Genomic DNA, 20,078 nt, shown 5'->3' on the forward strand with positions numbered 1-20,078 from the left:
AACATGTATGACTGTGTGAGAGTGGAGCTGTAAATACTGCAGACACATGATCTTGTTGCATTTCTCTGACTCGGTAAAACAAAATGTCGCTTTCAGTGAAAACAAAGACCAGCTCACAAGAAGGGGTCTGTCTGGATGGACAAACGGAAGCATTTGTGAAATGTCAGAGCACACGTTGTGTGTTAATTCCAGTGAAATGTGGGTGTTAATGGATGTCATGGCTTGATGGAGTGCACGGTGTGAAAGCAACACTACCGAATCTGTTATAGAAAGAGTTAAAGGAGCTTTTGACGGAGGGCAGACGGACACCATCCACTGATGGTGGATCATCGAATAAAATTGGCACAGGCGGCTTCAAGGAGTTCAAGACCTTCAAAACCTCCAGAAAGCTAACACCAACAGCTGGATCTAACCGATCAGAATACAGTGTGCAATGCAAATGTTACAAAAGCCGAAATGTCCCATGTGAATGCTGCCAGTGTCTAGTGAGCCAGACTCATTAACACATGATAACTTAATCCAGCAGTGATAATTCATGTGCTAATTAATTGCAGAAGCACTGCAGATACAGACCACCCATGAAGCACAAACGCCATATTGGCATCAGTTTCAATAATTGAAATGAATTATATATTCTTTTTTTTTTCAGGACTGGATGTTAAATTTTTAATATTGTGACTTCATGATGAAGTGCAAGAGGAGGAATGTGAAATGCTTTTGAATATGAATCGCAATATTTTTAAAACTCATGCAGAGTTTGTCCTCTAGATTCTAATTAGAATTCCACTTTCATTTTACAGCAGAAACTTAAACAGTCTTAGTGTTTTATAGACTCAAAGGTTTAGTATCTCACTGCCCCCTTCACACATAAGTTGGTCAGAACACTGTTGGTCACCTGAGTACAGAGTGTTGCACACACAGAGGCATCGTGGTTCTGCTTAGGCAACAAACACATTAGTTGTGATCCAGCCAGTAACAATTCAATTATGAAAAATGTGTTCAAAACCACACGAGGGGAGAAGTTCCTCTGCACAGATGCAGGTGAACACTGATGTTAGCACTGTGTGGCAACTATACAAATAAAGACGCACAAATTACACGCCTTCTAATACCTGACAGTCACGTCATCCATAGATGGTTTTATGACATCAATTATTATACCTATTCAATCATATCCAAGAAAGAGGCAGTAAAATCTTACACTGGCTGCATCTCCACAGAAACTCAACTGAACCTGAAAGTCAGTCAGTGTGTGACTGACTTTAAGATTGATAGATGAACACTGTCCTGAAGTCAGTGAAGTGTCTCTGAAGTGTTCTTGCAAATGTGTTTCTCTACTTTTGGGGGGTTTTCATTGTGGAACTGTAGACTCAATAGTATTTTGAAATAACTTGAGCATTAAAATATTCTGATACCGAACTGAACAGAACTTTTGAGGGGAGTCTTTAAGATTGTTTTTTTTTTTTGGTGATTTAACATTAGAGTCTAAGCACAATCTGTATTATTTTAAACACTTTGGGTATTTGTGATCCAAAACAAGTCTCATTTCATTTGTGCAATAAATAGTCTTCAATTGCGCTGACATTCAAGAATTAGTTCCTGTCTTTGTAATGGTCACAGTCATGTTTTTGTGGGTTTGATGTGTTATTGAGTTGACATTTTCTACAGTATGTCAAGGGAACTTTTATATATCGTGTCAAAATGTGTCATCAACCTCCCAAAATAACTCTAGAGCAGAAACGAAAAATTATAACATTAAAAAATGTAGCACATGGATTTTTCCATGAACACATTCAGAGACTGTGGATTTAATACAAAAGACAGATTTCCGATAAGCTCATAAAACACAGTGTTAAGTGTTAAAATTTAAACTACCCAACAACATAAAGAGTAGTTAAACACCTACAGCACTAAAATGCATTTTACAGCTTACTGCCTCATTAATCCGACACTGAAAGCTATAATGCTTTTAATAAGTGCAACACTATATTGTCCGATTTAAATACAAGATTCCAGTGCTTTTACCCACCACTGCTACTATATGAAGAGAGCATGAACGTCACCATGTAGTGGCCGAGGAGACAACTTGGGCCACATGAGGATGGGTATAATAAACAAGACGATATTCAAGGTAAAGACGATAAGAAGAAAGAGATGTGAAAAAAACTACATTTCGATAATTCTGTTATTTTTATGTCATCATCTCAAACTGACAGACATTTGCAGGTGCTGATGTCTGTCATGTCCATCATGTCCACACCATTCATAGAACCACTTCCTCTTCAGCAACTTATTTTCAAAGTAATCACACAACATTCACATTCAAACTTACATACACACGTGATCAGCAATAATGCAAATTCAGTTTCATTTGATGTTAAATGTTAAAACAGAGCAAAACAAAAAAGATCCAGTCTATCGTGGACGCACAACAGCTTCACTGCAAATGAACCAGGTAGGATGAACACAAAGTTTACTGACATCACTCTTAATCATAGACTGTTTATAAAAAGCTCTGCACACAGAGTCCAGCACACAAACAATAAAAGGTGACAGTGTATTGTCAAACTGTTTGAGGAGGACTCACTAATGATGAGGAATAATTCTGAAGTAGCTCCTGAGCATTATTTGCTTGCAAAGTGTCTCTCAACATCCAATAATTACTCAAAATGTTATTTGACTAAAGTCTAAAAGTCTGAAAAGACAGTAATAGAGAGCAATGTTTTCCTACAAGCAAGTTCTACCATCTTCCGCTATAATATGAATTCATGAACCAGTCCTCTGCATCCATCTGGTGCACTACACGCATATGTAAATTTGATAGAGACATAATAAACTGCTTGTCTATACATGGCCCTGACACCGACATCTCACATACAAGGCGTTCACACAACCTCGGCTTGGTTGACTGTTTTATAGGAAAGACACTCAGCAGCTCCCTCGGCACATGGACTCTGTTGCTGTAGGGACGGACTGGCAGCGGGCAGAGAAAGATGATCATAGCTCATACACAGCCTCTCTTCCTCACAGTTTCTTTTAAGGTCGGATTTGGGAAAGATTTAGAAGGATTGCAGAGTGGACACTAAGAGATCTGGCTGTCCTCGGGGTTTGTTTGAAAAATGCTCTTTTCTGGGGACTGGCACTGGTTTGTTTTGGTTCACATTCTCCCTCCCCTACGTTCTACACACTCCAGCCTCCTTCAATAGTTTGTTTTATTCCTCTTTTTGATGTAAAAAAAATGTGCCTAAAATGTTTCTTTGGTTGAAAATCAGACAACAAGATGGGTTCTGTAAAAGATGTGCGTATGTGCCCACCTAAGAGCCAGGTGGTTGGTTAGACAAAAACATGTCCGAAAATTTTGGACTACAACTTTGTACAGATTCATGGTGCTCAGTGGATGAACCGCTGTGATTTTAGGTGATTCCCTAACTCAGTGGTTCTCAAACTTTTTCTGACACGCCCCCTTTTGGAGGAAGAAGAATCTCTCTCTGTCTGTCTCTCCGTGTCTCTCTCTCTCTGTCCCTCCATGTCTCTCTCTCTGTCTGTCTCTGTCTCTCCGTCTCTCTCTCTCTCTCTCTCTCTCTCTCTGTGAGTGAAAAATGAGTCCAGGTAAAACATTAGGTTGACTCTCTTTTTGAGGGGATGAACGAACAGAATGAGGATGCAAATCTGCAGCTTCTATTGGTTTTAACATTTAAATAGCAAGTAACTCATTCTTTAGTTCTCTAGCCCACAACTTCTTCAATATAAATTAATCCTAGTGATGTTTTCACTGGTGTGCTTCATCTAAATTGTATGAATTGTTGTTTTCTCCACCATAGAATGGATCCTTCCTCTCTGTGGAGGCCGCCATGTTTTTTACTGTCGTCCAAACCGGACAAACTAAAACCATTTGAGTTTTCATGACAACTGAAGTTCACCACAGGTTCTCTTTAATGTTTTGAAGGGGAGGGTGAGATGAGGAGTATCCAGCTGCGACATGAAAGTTCACCACTAGATGTCACTAAATTCTACACACCGAACTTTTAATCTTTAACCCCACAGATGGTCAAGAAACTGTCACAACAAGTGTCTCAACGTGATGGAATAGTGGTCTAACCTTAAGTGTGTATTTGTTTCAACAGAATTAAATTGCCTTCTCAAATATTAAATTGCATAAATGATACTATGACTCGTAAGTGTGAAATAAAGCTCCTCTCACATTTTATACAACTTAAAGGAGGCCTACCAGCACAGACTACAAATGAAAGGCGAGTTCAGCTGAGTCTGGTTATCGCTGTGTAACAACCTTACCTGTCGTCTTTCCTGCTCCATGATCCCCCCTCCTCTTCTTCCACTTTCTTCACACACGGCCTGGTTTCCCCTCTTTTCCTGTTGTTTCTTCCATGGTTCCACAGCGCTGATCCTCTTTTCCCATTTTGTCCATCACTCTTCATTGAGCACGTGTCTGTGGAAGGTCAATTGATCGGGTTTGGGACTGCTGGAAATGTTTCAAGTGATTGTTCATGACACACACACACACACACACACACATCCCACAGTGTGCGCACACACACACAGAAAATGGGCCCTTCACTTTATCAAGGGCGGAAGATAAACAACTCGGGATAGGGTGAGAGGCAAGGTGGGGATGTTAAATGTGCTGCTCTAAATGTCTTCACACGCCGCCTGTTAACTGATGCTGAATAAGGGCATCTGTCCTTCTCAGGAAGATCCTGGGCAGTGTGTGTGTGTGTGTGTGTGTGTATATGTGTGTGTGTGTGTGTGTGTGTGTGTGTGTGTGTGTGTGTGTGTGTGCGCTCCTATCTACGTACTGTCCGACCGGTGTAAACCTGCTGTGTTTGCAGTCCCTTTCTTTGCAGCACAAATGGCCAATTAATCAAGAGGTCAATTGCACAGTTTATTACAGCAATTGGGAATGTTTGATCTGAGTTGGAATAACAGTGAGCAACATTTTAAAAATGGACAAAGATGTATATAGTGTATGATTTAATAACATGTAACGAACCACAGTACTGCAATTGCTCATATTAGTTTGAATCATACACAGAGACTCTGCCCTATCAATGTGGAGACTAGAGATGAAACGCTGTGAAAGTGTTCTGATCACTTCATCAGTATTATTGCTGTATTGTTGCTGAAAATGTTCCAAAACCACTAATACACAAACAGAAGTAAATTACAGTATTCCCAATACACATATTAACCATTTATAAAATGAATACACATATAAAATTTGCCCAAAATATCAGTGTTTCATTAAATGCACGTAATACTAAAAGTTAATCAAAATGTTTTTACTACATGTAAAATCTACGTTGCTGTGTCTTAATGATGCTTTTTTTTAGGGCTGGACAGTTTCAACCAAGTTACCACTGTAATCATGGTAAGTTTGACACAGTGCTACTAACCATCAAGGACTTAACCATGGTTTACTGTGTGACTGGTGACTTGTGACCGTTACATCCCCAATAGGTACACAGTGACAGAGTTTGGAAAACAGAGGATGGCACTCGTGATAATGTCATTCTGGCTAAACTGGTATCAGATTGCTTCGTCAGTGCACTGAAAGCACAATTATGACGTCACAATTTGTGACATCAGCCAACTTGCGTGGCTTATCGATAGAATGAATAGCACATGAGCATGACTAAGGATCACTATTTAGTTTCTGACTGTGCCTCACATTTGCACAGAGGACGAATGTTGAGTCACAAAACAACAAAAACAAAACAAATGCAGAATAAAGGTGGAAACTGTGTTGGAGGTTATTGAAATTCTAAGGATTGAGGAGCAATGATGAATGTGAAGATCCTTGCAGTCGCCTGCAGCCTAACCCTGCCCTTTACTCAGTCATTTTAACAGAAGTATTGGTATTAGTCCTTGCCATGGCAGCAGGAGTAAAAATAATAGTGCAGTAGGTCTTGTACTTTTAGTATTTTCCATCGGCCCGCTCTGCAGTATTTTGGTCCTGCTCGGTACCAGGTACAAATGGCAGGGCTGCAAGTAATCATTATTTTGATTACTGTTTAAGTTTAAGATTTTACTCCTGTTAGTTTTTTTTGCTTCGTTTGTTTGTAAAATGAGGCAATTACCAAAGTACCACCGAACTTGTTGGAAGAGAATGATATGGGCCAGGAAAGAACCCAGACAATGCAGATCCTAATTTCACTAAATCACTTACTTCAGTATTGTGAGATTGGGCCATTTTTGGTTTGGACATTTTCAGCAATTTCCTACAGAATAATTGAGGGATCTTGATGAAAAAATTGGGCATATATAGGGGACTGATATCTATGAGTGTGTGAAATTTGGTGCAGCTTGATTGAATTTAAGGAGAATATAGGTCCTTGGGGGAAGTGTGCGCTCTACTGAGTGCCATTCTAGTTATCTTTTTCTCTTTCTTTTTGGATCAATCACTATGTCTATAAAGCCTATTATTATTTATGAGTCAGCAGGATTATGCAGAAAATACTGAACCGCTCAGCACCAAATTTTTGGGTAGGGGAATGGGCCATTACTTTTTTTGTGAATACAATTAAGACAGCTGACCCCGTATTATTTATTTTCTTTATAATGTTCCTTAACTTTGCTAGATGTTCATAAATCTGTCTGTATGCATGAATCCTGTGAAGTTACCAGCGAAGAGTGCCATTTCCTAGAGGATCATATTACTGAGGGATAATTAAAAGAGATATTATTTTGAGAAATGATGAAAGAAGCAGTAGCCAATTGTTGAAATTGAAAAAGAGATGTTTTCAGTTTTTTTCTGTCCTATGGTGTGTTTTATTGGTTTCTTTAACAGCTGTGCCAACTTGAAAAACACAAAGTCAGTGGTGAAGAGAGCTCCTTTCCCTCACAGACAATCATTAATGCTCCTGAAACACACATCATTGTGATGTCACAGCCCCACATTTGCACAATGAACTTATTTTAAATAATCAGCAGGGCTGGCTGGCTAACCTGCTGTCACCACTGAGTAAAAACATTTCAGAGAATAGTAAATAAAAGAGTTACAGTGAAATTTAGTGCCAGATGCTTACTGTTATAGCAGTGGTTCGATGATAATCACAGCAGTCAAAGCAGAGCACGAACAGATAGTTCAGATATAATGTTGAGTTTGTTTCTGAAAGTCGAGTTTTCATTTTAATGAACATGCAGGTAGTGGAGCAGAGCGGCAGGAGAGGCAGGTGGACCCACAGGGTCGCAGGTAACATCCTAGTGATAAGAGTGATGATGGTTTTTGTTAGAAACTCTCTGTGTTTTCATTATGTTTAATTTTATTAGCTGCAAACAAACAGTGAGTTGGAGACAGAGGACACAGCAGGCTGTGCCACCATGTTGGGGGACAGGGCCAGGTGTCTCTGCTATGTTTGTTTTCTCATCTGAAAGTCTATATGATACACTATAAGACATACTGTATGAGTTTGGGTTATTTAGATTTATGTTGAATAAAATAATTATAAAAACCTATTTTAGATAAACCCACCAGCTATTAGACATTGTGTGTGCTGTTGTATAGCTTTCCATTATTAAACCTTAACATTGAGACTATTGTTGAATAGACTGTGGTATGTAGAAGCTTTTAGGATTTGTCTTTTACATACATCTCAGGATCCAATTGATGTTGTTAAAATTAAACTTTTAAGGATAAGGCCATAAGATTGTGAAACGCATCGTGCCCCAATGGTAATATTTGTTGTAGCAGCGGCTGAATCATTAGTAGTCACATCTGTAGTTCCTCTAGGGAGGGACGAGAGATGGGACATGAGGAAGTTAAAGTGGGGAAAAACTGACAGAGAAGGTCGGAGACAGAACAAGAGGAGAGGATATCTGAGGATGCAGGAGGAGGACGGGTTAGGGGTGCACAAGGACAGAGCAAGGACTCTGTGTGTGTGTGTGTGTGTGTGTGTGTGTGTGCACTCTTCTGCTGTACATTTAAAAAGTGTCTAGCTTTAAGGTGCCCTCTGCCACACACATACAGAGATAGAGACAGAATGGATATAGATGGATGGTTTCATGGCCTTTGCTGTACACTAACCTGCAGGTTGGGGCAAGTTTTTTTTGGTGCGACAGAAAGAAGGCTGCCCTGCTTCAGAGGGAAAACAGGGTCATCTTAAGAAAACAAAACAAACTCTGCATTATTGGCTCGCTAAGTGACTTAGTTACCTTGAGAATGCTCATACTTCATTACAAAAATATGATTAAAAACACATTAAAAACTATCAAGCAATCTATGATTTCTTATGTAGTGACAGAAAAAATGTAATTTGATCATTTGCATAAATCAGATATATCCAATACAGTGAAAACTGTGATATGGCATGGAGAGGGAGGGCTTTTGGTTTGAAAATACAAATTACTTCAAATAAGTTTATTGCTGCAGCTGACAACCAGAGTAAGTTGAGAGCTATTTGAGATGAATTACTGTAGAGTGTTAATGGTATTAGTTATTCAATCTCTGAATTTAATATTGTAATCATATTAATTTCTGAAAAACAAAACTGCAATCACCAGCCATTGTTATCCTCCACCAATGCAGCTCTAGTCCATCCAGGGGTTCCTGGGAAATTGCATCTACAGTTATATGAAGTGATATGATCTGTGAGGCCACCGTGTTTGATCCCCCCAATCTGAATCAGTTAATCAGTTTATTCTATATGGATGTTCCTGGTAAATCGCATTCGCAAGAAAAATGGTCACAGTGAACATGACCTTTAACCTTAGACCACCAAAATCAAAACAATTCACCTTTGAGTCATGAATGTTTGTACTGAATTTAAGGTGTTTCTAAGATGTTGCGCTCACAAGGCCAAACACCTTTGAACCGTAAATTCTAATCAATTCATGTGTGAATCCAACTAAACCTTTGGACCAAATTTGAAGAAATTTTCTCAACGCCTTCTTGAGATATCGTGTTCACAAGAATGGAGAGCTGGACGGCCGCTGGTGCAGAGGCATAAAAATCAAACCACTGATGTGTTACCAAGTAGTGCACTATTGCCCAACACTGTTGATAACAGAAGCTCCATGTTTCCCGTGAGTGGCAGGTGAAAGACTTCTGATCTACAACCTCTCGACATATTTTCAGTGATTCCAAAAGCAAGACACAGCAGTCCAGGTACTTCTTTCCCTCTGTCTACAATCTTTATTCTGAACACACTGCTCACGTCCTGCTGAACACCAGTTCCATTAAGCAATATTATAATACAAACATTAAATCTCGTGGCTACCTGTGATGTGAAGGTTTTCAAAGAGGAGTTAAGCCCAGTGAAACTCATCATCCCCGTCTGCGGGTCTAAGCAGTTTTCACTCACTTTCCAGACATTGTTCCATTTGTTATTTTAAGTCCTTCTCTGTTGCGATGAGTTTTGTTTTTGTGTTCTTGTGCTTAATTCAACTTTATCTGTAAAACAAAACAACACGAGTTCTGCATTGCTCAGGCGTTGCCAAGGCCGAGTATTCTCCTGAGAGCCGACATTTCTCACATTCTGCATTTCTCTCTCTCTCTCACTCTCTCTTCATCTTATTGGCTTGTCCTCATATCACTCCTTTCCTTGCTCCAAACCAACAAAGGGTTTTCGAGAGACTCATCATGCAGATGCTCTCACCTCCTACATGCAGAGTTCAGTAGTCTGTAGATAACAATCCGAAGGGTCAGAGCTCACCTGATTGTTGAGCCTCTTTTTATGTCTCAACATTTACGTAATTGATATTTCATATATGCATAAAAGTACAAATATATGCATACACATTTTCATATATTTATCTTTAATACTTAGGTCCTCACTTGCTTTGTCTTAACTTTCCGAATGCTCAATTTTGTGCTATCTGCAAATATGCAACATGCCCTGCTGTGCTAAACAGATTACCAAACTTTCTCATGCACTTCCATCATCCACCTCTCTTCTGACTATAATGGACATTGTATGCTTTTAAAATACTATATAGGATAACCACAATACAACCAAGTGTGCACAGCTGAACAAGACATTCTGTGCCTTTGTACAGATTCAAACCTGTTAAATAGGAGAAATAATAAAGGAGAGGAAACTTGCTGCCAGACAGCAAGCTTACAAAAGCTAAGTCATCAAGGCAGTGCCAACATGGCAACACCCTCTGCTGCCTGTATTAGTATGAATACTGTAGATTTAATATGAGGGCCTGGGAGGGCTATCATCTGGATATAAATGATGCATATACAATATTATACATTGCACTGAATTCCACTAAAAAGTCACAACGCCAGGGGCATGATTCAAAAGGGTTTTCCTTAGTCTCCGAATAAATCAGTGGTGTGTTTTGGTCATTACATGAAATGGACCGATTGAGTGCTGTCTCCCATTCCTTTAGAGTCAGGTGGTTCAGGTGTTCAGATTGTTATTGTGATATTACGATTATAAGTGTGGAAGTTGTATATGACCATCTTGATAATGTGCCTTTAAAATTACAGTCAAATACCGCACCACTGACTTCAAATTTTGTTTGCTTTTGTTGGTTAAAAGTACCACTGCTGTCTGCTCCCTCAAAATAGCAATGTGACAATAATGCGCCTGATTGCACCTAATTTCTAGATCTAAAACACCCATGGGCACACAAATGCATTTACTATCCAAACAACATGGGCACTGGACAAGAAAATAAAAACTGCCTGAGTCTGAACCAAGCACAGACTAATGAGTCATTCCTGCCGCCACTTTGCGCTGAGTGTAAGATAGGGCCACATATTTTGTGTCAGTCACATTGGCATTATCTAACAGTTTTGAAAACTTCCTCTGAAGGCTGAGGGAGAAGAAAAGAGGAAGAGGAGATGCAGACTTAAAGGGATAGTTCACCAAAAAAGGAAAAGAGTCTGGTAGTGGACATTTAGAGTAAAACAATAGTGTAAAAGCCAGATTTGTAGTCAAATTAGAATGTCAGGGCTTATGGACCCCTCAATTGTATTGAATTTGGCTGCCCCTGAAACTCCAAAAGTGTTTTTCTGTGAACTTTCCCTTTAAGACAACAGCAAAATCATGTTACATAAGGAATGCAAAAATCAGATGATGTGAAATACACAACTTTGCAATTTATAACAATGCTCAGCTCAAAGGTAGGGAAACTGTCCAAATCCACAAGTATAGATATCAAAGGGGTGAGTAGATTTACTGGTCTGTACACATGGTAAACTGACCATTTCCTATACTATTGATGCATAAATCAAACAAAAGTTCAGATTTAAAGAGATGCTGGGGTGGAGGCAGGGAAATGCCATTTGCATTTTTATTATCTAGATATATAGATATGACGAAGAAAGACAAAACAGGGACAAGATGTAAAAAGTAGAACCAGGACACATTGGGATGAGTTCTCACTATCCGTCAGCTTATGGTTTACACAGGATTTTCTAATGCATCAGTGAGCTCAGTCTGGCATAGCTTAGCGACGTGCTTGCCCTTAAACATATGAAAATCGCCTCCCTTCAAGCGTGCAAATCAGCATTTTTAGAACGCACACGCAGGGAGACATGGACGCATGGACACACACACACACACACACACACACACACATACACACACACACAAATAAGACATTTCAGCATTAAAGAGATGCACATTTACACACTTGTCAACATTACAATCCATGCGTGTACGCAGACACACACTCTGAAAGTCACATTGTGATGCCTTTAACTGCCTCTTATGCAGATTGAATACAAGCCCTCCGCTGATCAGAATTTGATATGTAACTGAATGGAGCAATGTCATTCAAGCTGTGCAAGAGCACCTGTCAGCTCACACAGCTGCCACTGCTGCCAACGCTGGGAAAACCAATTGACTTTCATCCTGTCTGAGGATGTTATTTACTCCACGTGTGTGTACATTCCCTACATGTCTGTGCTTGTATTCATACATAGTGAGAGATGAATCCTCCAAAGTTAAAGCATTAGTGCAGTGCAATTATGCATGTTTGGGTTTAACTAACATCCTCATACTGATGCACACACACACACACACACACAAACACACTTGGTATCTCCTATTTCCAGATAGAGATGACATTTGCTGGCACCCTGACCTCTACAGCTCGTCCCACGGCAACAGATGTTGCACATGTGACCCAGCACAGTCATGCACATCCACGCCCTCCACGACAAGCCCTACGCAGCAAATATGCAGTTTACTTGCGTGTTAAGACCCTCTTTGATATTCCGTGCATGACTGCTGAGTGAGGTTAGCAAGCAGATCACATCTATTACCTTGCTAATTCTACAGCTTGGCCTTTGCTAATAAGATGCATTTTCTCTGGGAGAGCGAGTGAAAGAGGAGAAAAAAGGAGGAGAGAGGGAGAGGAGGAGAGAAAATAAGACAGGATGAGCAATCAAAACATGTTGGCAATGACTTAATGAACGAGCCTCGCCACTGTAATATCGGCGTCAGATGGTAATTGAGTTAACAAAAGTGTTGTTCACTGCACAGACTCCCATCTGATGACAATTTTAATGTTTCCACTAATTTGAACAATCCTTGACTGATATATTTACACCCCTCCTGCATGTAACAAACATAATTATATCACAGAAACAGGTTTCCTGTTCACAATTGGTATGTGTGGGTTGATTTTTCAAGATTGATTCATTAAATTCTGTTTCTGCTTTCTTGAAAAAAATCTATCAATGATGGTTTTCTGAACTGAGTGCAGCAAAACAAGAACTTGTGACTAAATTGAGTGAAAATCAAATGCTTCTCTTAATAAGAAGAGATTAATCCCAAATTGTACATGCACCCATGAACACGAGTGTCTGGAAATCCAGAGGACCACCAGTTTTTTATGCTTCATGAATCATCCTAGAGAATGACCAAGAGAAACAAACTCATGCTACGATGTAGTGACGAGTGATCTTAGTAACCTGAGCTCTCCTGTAAACTAGGTACCTGTTTCCATCATTTATTCTGATCACAGTCTCAATGCCAGGTACATGAACAGCAGCTCAAATGTATTTTTACTCAGATAATTCCTTCAGCTCCTCTTGAGGGGAAACCCAAGTGTCCCCAGGCCAGCTGCGAGATGTGGTCCCTCCAGCACCCCCCTGGTGTAACCTTGGGTTTCCTCCCAGTCATTAAAAGGATAGAGAGCAGGAATCATCCCTCTACCTCCTCAACCTCAAATGTCAAGTATCACCATCTCCACCAAAATAGCAACAGTGACCCTCATTTAAGCTGCTTTACTAAGCTGCTTGACAGCTGGATAAGGGTTGGTGCTCTCTTATTTCAAAAACGTTAGCATGTAACCACAGGTCAGTCTCTCCATTCTTGTTGTCGTCACCTGTTAAAACACCCGCCCCCTTTCCCTTGGAATAAATGATTTGAATTGGTATCATAATTAAGAAATAAAGATTTCAGAATAAATCGGTGAACATGATACTGAGCTTCATCCAGATCGACAGAAAACATGAGCCTGGACCATATATTTAACACAAGACGGACACATCATAGCTCCTTAAAGGTAAAGCTTGTGATCGCTGCATTATATTATATAACATATAAATAAATGCCTGCTCCATGTAAGTGAATGGGACATGAGACAAATTGTCAAAGTACATGTTCAATACATTTTAATACTGGTGTATATACAAGTGCACATTTTTTGAAATTGGTTTTGGTTTTGGTGAAAAGTCTTGATGGACGGCTGAGACTGACTCGCAATTGGTCGAGCATGTGTATCGGCGGGGCCTTGATACTGCAGCTCCGTCCACTGATTTCTACTGCTCAGACTCTGGCTCCAAAAGACGCCATTGCCGCATGATGGTAGTGTTTGTATCTGGGATATTTTTAATTCATTACTATGAGATGATAAGAAGCTGGAACATTTTCCACGCAGGACAAAATCAACAATTATCTTTCAGTCTCCCGGTGGGACCTTTGCACACAGTAGGTTTCCCCAATGAAAGTTCACACGTTAATTCCACATTAGTTGGGAGAAGCCCCCTCCAGTTAATTCAATGGAAAACAGGTTACACCAAACCCTCCAAGGACAGTGCTGCCATCCCTTTAGCATGAGAACCCAACAACACCTGAAGTCTTTATCTGGTCAGAGTAGTGGTTATTTCGGTATCTGTAATAATGTTAATATATAAAACAAGAGTACAACATGAATATGTATGTTTAAGTGACAGTGACACTATTTGGCAGGCATGCTTCCTGGTTGGGTTGCTATGGCTGTAATAGGATCTTCTTTGTTCTTTATGCACGTATCACGTTACTGTCGCTTGGATGCATATGCACACATCAAACCAGTGCTCCATTTCCTCATTATAGAATGTCCTTTAGTGGAGTGTACTCCAGCCTCCCATCAGCTTCACATTACAGTCGATTACAGTCTAATTAACTCTTGGTTACCACAGATACCGTACCCCATTGTTTGCTGGTACCTAACAGAGTAGTCCTCACTGAGGTCAACTCATCCTCTGTGTTCCATCACAAGATGAATGAATGGAAAATCACTGTTTAAACAGCTTAGTGTTTCATGTCTTTTCTTTTTTTTTCATTTTAAAAATACTTTCTCTGTGAAGTGTGTCACGACTGACCCCCCTTCACACTGCATGGTCAGAAACAAATGCAAAGCTGAACAGCTTTACAGTCAAAGCAGGGACAAAGACAGAATAACTCTTGGATGGTGAAAGGTAAGAGTTACCAGACAAGCAAGGCTGCTGAAGTGGAACACCTTTTTTTGCAGGGGAAATAAAGAGAGTCTGAGTGACTGAAGAAGGAAGAGAACCACAATGGAGAGGTTTCAAATGTGTGCACAGTATGTCTGATATGGTGCGTTCAATTGCATCCTCAATAGCTTACACAGAGGGCCTCGTTTGAGCACTGCAGTCTGGACTACATGTCTCAGAGGAATTTGTGAAGGAGCAAGGGAATGTGGATGTTGGCTCTATTGTAATGCCTAGCCTCAACACCCGCTCAGTTTGTAAGCATGATCCATTCTGTATGATGAAATCCTTGGAGAGGAAAAAAAAACTTTAGTAGCAAATGAAAATTTCATGCCCCAGTGCTTCCACAGCTGCCCGGGTAGCGCTTCCATTTCATGTTCCCACCCCCTTGGTAACATTTTTTACCACCCTCTTTCATTCTGCCTCAGACACACACACAGAAACACACAATGATCCTTAACAACCTCAAACAAAATGAATGATACATCCCTTTACCGTTTATTGTCAACAAAGATGCTTGACTCCGTACTATACTGTGCATTCCTCAAGCACACAAGAGTTAAAGAGAAAAAGGGACTTGTTCTAAACAGCCGTATGTTATTTTTATTTAAATGAATCAAACAAATGTTAAAAGTCATGGTTTGACTTAACACTGGAAGGCAGAGTGCACACAGAAATAAATAACAGCAAGTCTGAGTGAGTTAAAAGAGGGACATTCCCAGAGAAGAAGAGAGAAGAAAATAGTGACAGAGGACATGGACAATGTAGGAATAATTCTGAGAAGAGACTAAATGAATGTAAATGCTGTCAGCTGCTCTCTTTTATTTTTACTCTAAATAGTGCGATCACTTATTGTGTCCAACACAGGAAAACTTTATTCTTACACACGCACACAGCAGCCATTAATCAAACCTTACTGACAGACGAGAATACCAAGTAATATGTAAAACACCTTTTTTTTTCCTAACGTTTAATTCCACTGGAAGCAAACTGATATTTTCTGTCATATCCGCTCACAGGCATTTTTCAACCTATATGTGAACATCCTTAAGGCTAACTACTTCTGCCTCTACTAAGAACAGCCTGTAACCCTTTAATTTCAATTAAATTGTATTTGTATTGGGCCAAATCATAACATATAGTGAGGTCAAGACCTAAAATGATCATACCATCACTGCCCACATATTCCCATGTGTCTTTTACGTTTGCATGGTTTTATGCAAAACATCCATTTCTTTTTACTTGTGTCTTCTGGTAGTCTTGCTTTGAATATTGACTACACTGCCCCCCATGATTTCAGGTGGTACTACTCCGTTTCAATCTATATACGACACAATTAGAGACACAGACAGATGGCTCCAATCATTTCCATATACATGTTTAATGTTAAACATAATGGAGCATTTACAGCTAGATGTCAATGTTTGATTACTCGGGTTTGGTACCAACTGAATTACGTCTGTGCTACCGGTTACCAATTCACGTTAAATCAATCGGCGCCAAATTTTCGTGCCTGTGAGCGCATCTGGGTGAGAGAGTCGGTATACGTGAGTGAGAGTGAAAAAAATGTTAAAAAAGAGAGAGAGTGGGACCATGTGACTCACCCCTGGAACGTGATCAAGCCAAGCTCATTTCTGATCAGTGCACACAATCAGAACAATGGCGAGTCAATGGCGCAGACACCCAGGGGGCACCATGCACCGCGTCATGGCACAGACTCAGGAACAGTCAGAGTGTGCACAGCCCGGCCACAGCACCACCCAGGGGGCCATGCACAGCTCTACTAAGTTCTCTTACAGTGTTCAATTGAATCTTTTTATACATGTTTGGATTGAAAAATTTTACTTTATTTACTGTTAGATTTTAATTTAATCATTTACTGCTCCTCTCAGTGTCTGTGTCTCTACAGGAGCAATCCCCCACCCCCCAACCGTCCATACATTGCCTAAGTAAACAAATTCTGTTGTTTTTACCCAGTCTGAGTTTAAACATGTTTGTGTGTGAGAGTGTGTGTCGGCGCAAGAGATAAAACAGATTAAATCAGCCAGAGTCTGTGATTTCAAAAACCTAAAAAACCAATCCAACTTGTGTGTGTGGGGTGGGGGCTCAGCAAATGGAAAAAGCCTCCTCAACTGTAGCTGAGCTGTAAGGTTGGGAAGACGGGGAGCAGGAGAAGGGCCATTTTAGATCTCTGTCGCAAAATGACGAAGGAAGGTGTACAGCCATTTTAAGGCCATGAGTCCAATTTTTTTAGAACAGAACATCTAAGTATTTTTGAGGCATAAAGAAGAGTTTCAGGTTTGAGAGGTTTTTAAATTAGATAGTCTGGTCATACCAGTGTAACGTGTTTTGAAAGAGATCATTCTGAAACTTCGGTAATCCGCTTTATATCTTTTTGTAGTTTTAAATATGCCCCATGGCTTTATGGCTTCACCAATGGAAATCCAATGTTTGGGTCTCAGTTTATGCATGAGTACATGTGGATAAACCACACACTTAATGTCCGTAGATGGAAGTATGAATGCAGCCACATAGAAGGCTTAGCAATCTACATGGGGTTTACTGGCAGCTGTAGAGGACAGAGGAGGCTGAGCGCATAAACAGGACTAAGAAGAGAAGACAAAGGAGACATGTCAAACACGTGAACCAAAGCATAAAGGCTACTGCTTAATCCCATCAAGACCTCACAAAAGCAAAAGAGGACACAAAAAGTGTTAGAAGGCCTTATGTAAATATATTCATATTTTACTGAAGTATATGTTTGTCAATATGTACAAATAATGCATAGTGAGAAAGTCAAGGATTCAGAATCCTACTCTATCTTAAATCATCCCCTCCCACAGCATAATCAGGTTAACTGCAGCAGAGTCATGCTTTTGTCCTTGACTTATCAAGGGAGGCTGACTGATTCCAAGCAATCATTGGCTCCTATTGATCACATTGATTTGACGCTCACCTCACTTGCGTCCTGTGACCTCTTCGCAGTTTTACCCTGAGCTTCCTGTCTGCTTCTATAACTGCCTCTCTGCAAGAGGCGCTGCTAGTCACCTACAGCCGCGAAGCCCTCGCAGCGATCCTGACTACAGCAGGAAGCAGCGGGAGACGTGTGGTGTCACTTTGTCGGCCCTCGTCTTTTACGTCTCTGTTCTTCTGTTTAAGAGGGGAAAAAAACGCTAATAGGCAGGAAAAAAGGACGACATGGGGAGAGGAACACTGACTGCACAAGTGACAAAAGGCTAACAAAAGAAGACAAGACATGACAAGAGAAGGGAACAGTAAAAGAGAAACTGAGAGGGTAAGACGGTCTGCAAGAACAAATCAATTCAGATCTCCTCGTTGTGTCTTTTAAAGCCAGCTGAATCTCTACAGTGAGGCGAGCACAGGATATCAGGGAGACAGACACAGTGATCAGCTCAGCTTGAAAATGACCAGCGAGACAGTCCTGACAAAACCAGTCAAACACAAAGACTCAGTGTGGAGCCAACTGAACGTGATACTGATGTTTAGGCTGAGGGGGGGAAGTGAAATGCACCACAGAGATGGACAGAATGAGGGACCACTCCTCAACCTGCTGCTCTGTATGTTTTTTGCTTTCCTCCACTAACAACATCCTCCATTACCTCTTCAATTCAATTCTATTTGTACTGCGGAATTAACAACGTGCATTAGATATTGAGGCACTGTAACAATAAAGCAACAAATAGAGAAATGTCTCAAGAGTAATTCCTGGAGGGGACACATTTATATATACAGTATACGGCAATAGGATCCTTATGATGTGCTGGGCCCCTGGTTAGATTCAAGACTCAACTGTGAGGTAAAACAAACAATATGCAGCCTGGTTAAATGAAAATGTGTTTTATTCTATTGAGTATAAAGCCACATGTCTGACACATCCTTTGTTTCAGGGCAAAGACTCATACAGGAAGTCAGTAAATATTGAGATTGCATCGCTCTGAGAGAGAGACGGAGAGAGCGAGGGGGGGAAGCCGTGGAGCAAATCAATGTGTGGCAAGGAGAGGGAGGGATAAATCTGTCAAAGTTTAAGAATGTTTTAGTTTGCATCTATCATTAGTGAACATGTGTTCACTGTACATTGTATTACTATTTAAAATGATGTAGGAACTATCATTACTTATGTTTGCAATGATATTGACCATATTGGGTCTGGACCCCCTGTCCCCCCCTGGGAAATCCGCCCCCTGCATGCATTTAATTAGAGAAAACAACAGAGTCGTTTTGGGCACAGAAAGGTTCTGGTCGGGTTTGGCTCATTTTCACTTGATAAAATTTTAGTCTGATCCGTTCACTATATTTTACACACCCTCCTTAGCAAACCCCAAGCAAGACCTAAATGAGCAGCATTAACCTACCACAGGAGTTTTCAAAGTTTGACCGACTCCACTCACCCACCTATAGTGCTGCTATTAGCAGTTCCTGTTTAAAGAGTACGGACAGTTGTAGAGACCATCAGCACTGGAGTACAGTAAGTAAAAACTACAAATACGATTTACAGGAAAATTATGTATATGGTGAGGGTGTTTTACAATAATGTCTACACAGATTTTTTTACAGGTTGTATGAGGATTTTCTTGGAGAGTTTGAGTCACACTGAATATAAAAACATGTGTGTTTGAGTCCAGTTGTACACTGGCAAAATTTCCACAGCTGCTGTCCTTTGCAAATCCTTTTAAAATTCTAAGATCTTGAGAAGTTCCCTGCGTCTTTAAATTAAGCACATTTTGATTAGATGTTTTGGTGGCAAATAATGAGCGACGCAGGGACCTAGAGGTTTAGCTGCACTGTGTGAAGCCCCTCTGTGAAACTGCTTAACGGGAAGAAATAGCTCGGGAAATTTGGATAGATGGAGGGAAACAGTTCACTTCTACAGAGTCACCCAACCACTGTATCATTACAACATGAAAAGCGAGGGCCTTGTTAAAGGTTGCCGCCTGCCACATGCCCCACCAGTCGTTGGTGCCATTTAATCCCCCCTGCTGGGCTAGTAAATTCCCCTTTAATTAGAATGCAAATACCACTAATACGATTAACATACCAAGACTTCTTTTCCTATGACCGTGGCAAAGAATGGAAGGGAAATTAAATGATCCCAAGAAATTGAGTAGAGGTTCACAAATGTCGCATATAAGGCAGGAGTGGATGTGTGTGGCTGTCTCTTTAATGTCAACAATCCGCCTCTATTGTGCTCTTATGGGAGATTAAAGTGAGGGCAACAAAGATGGAGACCATGAAAGGCACAACAACGGGAAGAGAAAAGAGAAATTTGAACATCAGTCATGATTAGAGGCAATAAAACCAATAGTCGTCCATCAGCAGCAAAATAAAGCCCGAAGGACGGTTACACTCATATTATTCTGTGTGT

General features: G+C 40.4%; 1 long non-coding RNA gene across 1 annotated transcript in view; it reads right to left on the reverse strand.

Moving 5' to 3' along the window:
* Positions 1-4,299: 4,299 nt before the first annotated feature.
* Positions 4,300-20,078, reverse strand: part of LOC138405957 (uncharacterized) — a 117,775-nt gene continuing 101,996 nt past the window's right edge. Inside the window, exon 3 of the long non-coding RNA XR_011239620.1 lies at positions 4,300-4,447. This is a non-coding gene — a long non-coding RNA (uncharacterized lncRNA). The remainder of the gene's footprint in view (positions 4,448-20,078) is intronic.

This window comes from Paralichthys olivaceus, chromosome 20 (genome assembly GCF_024713975.1).
Source record: "Paralichthys olivaceus isolate ysfri-2021 chromosome 20, ASM2471397v2, whole genome shotgun sequence".
NCBI lineage: Eukaryota > Metazoa > Chordata > Actinopteri > Pleuronectiformes > Paralichthyidae > Paralichthys > Paralichthys olivaceus.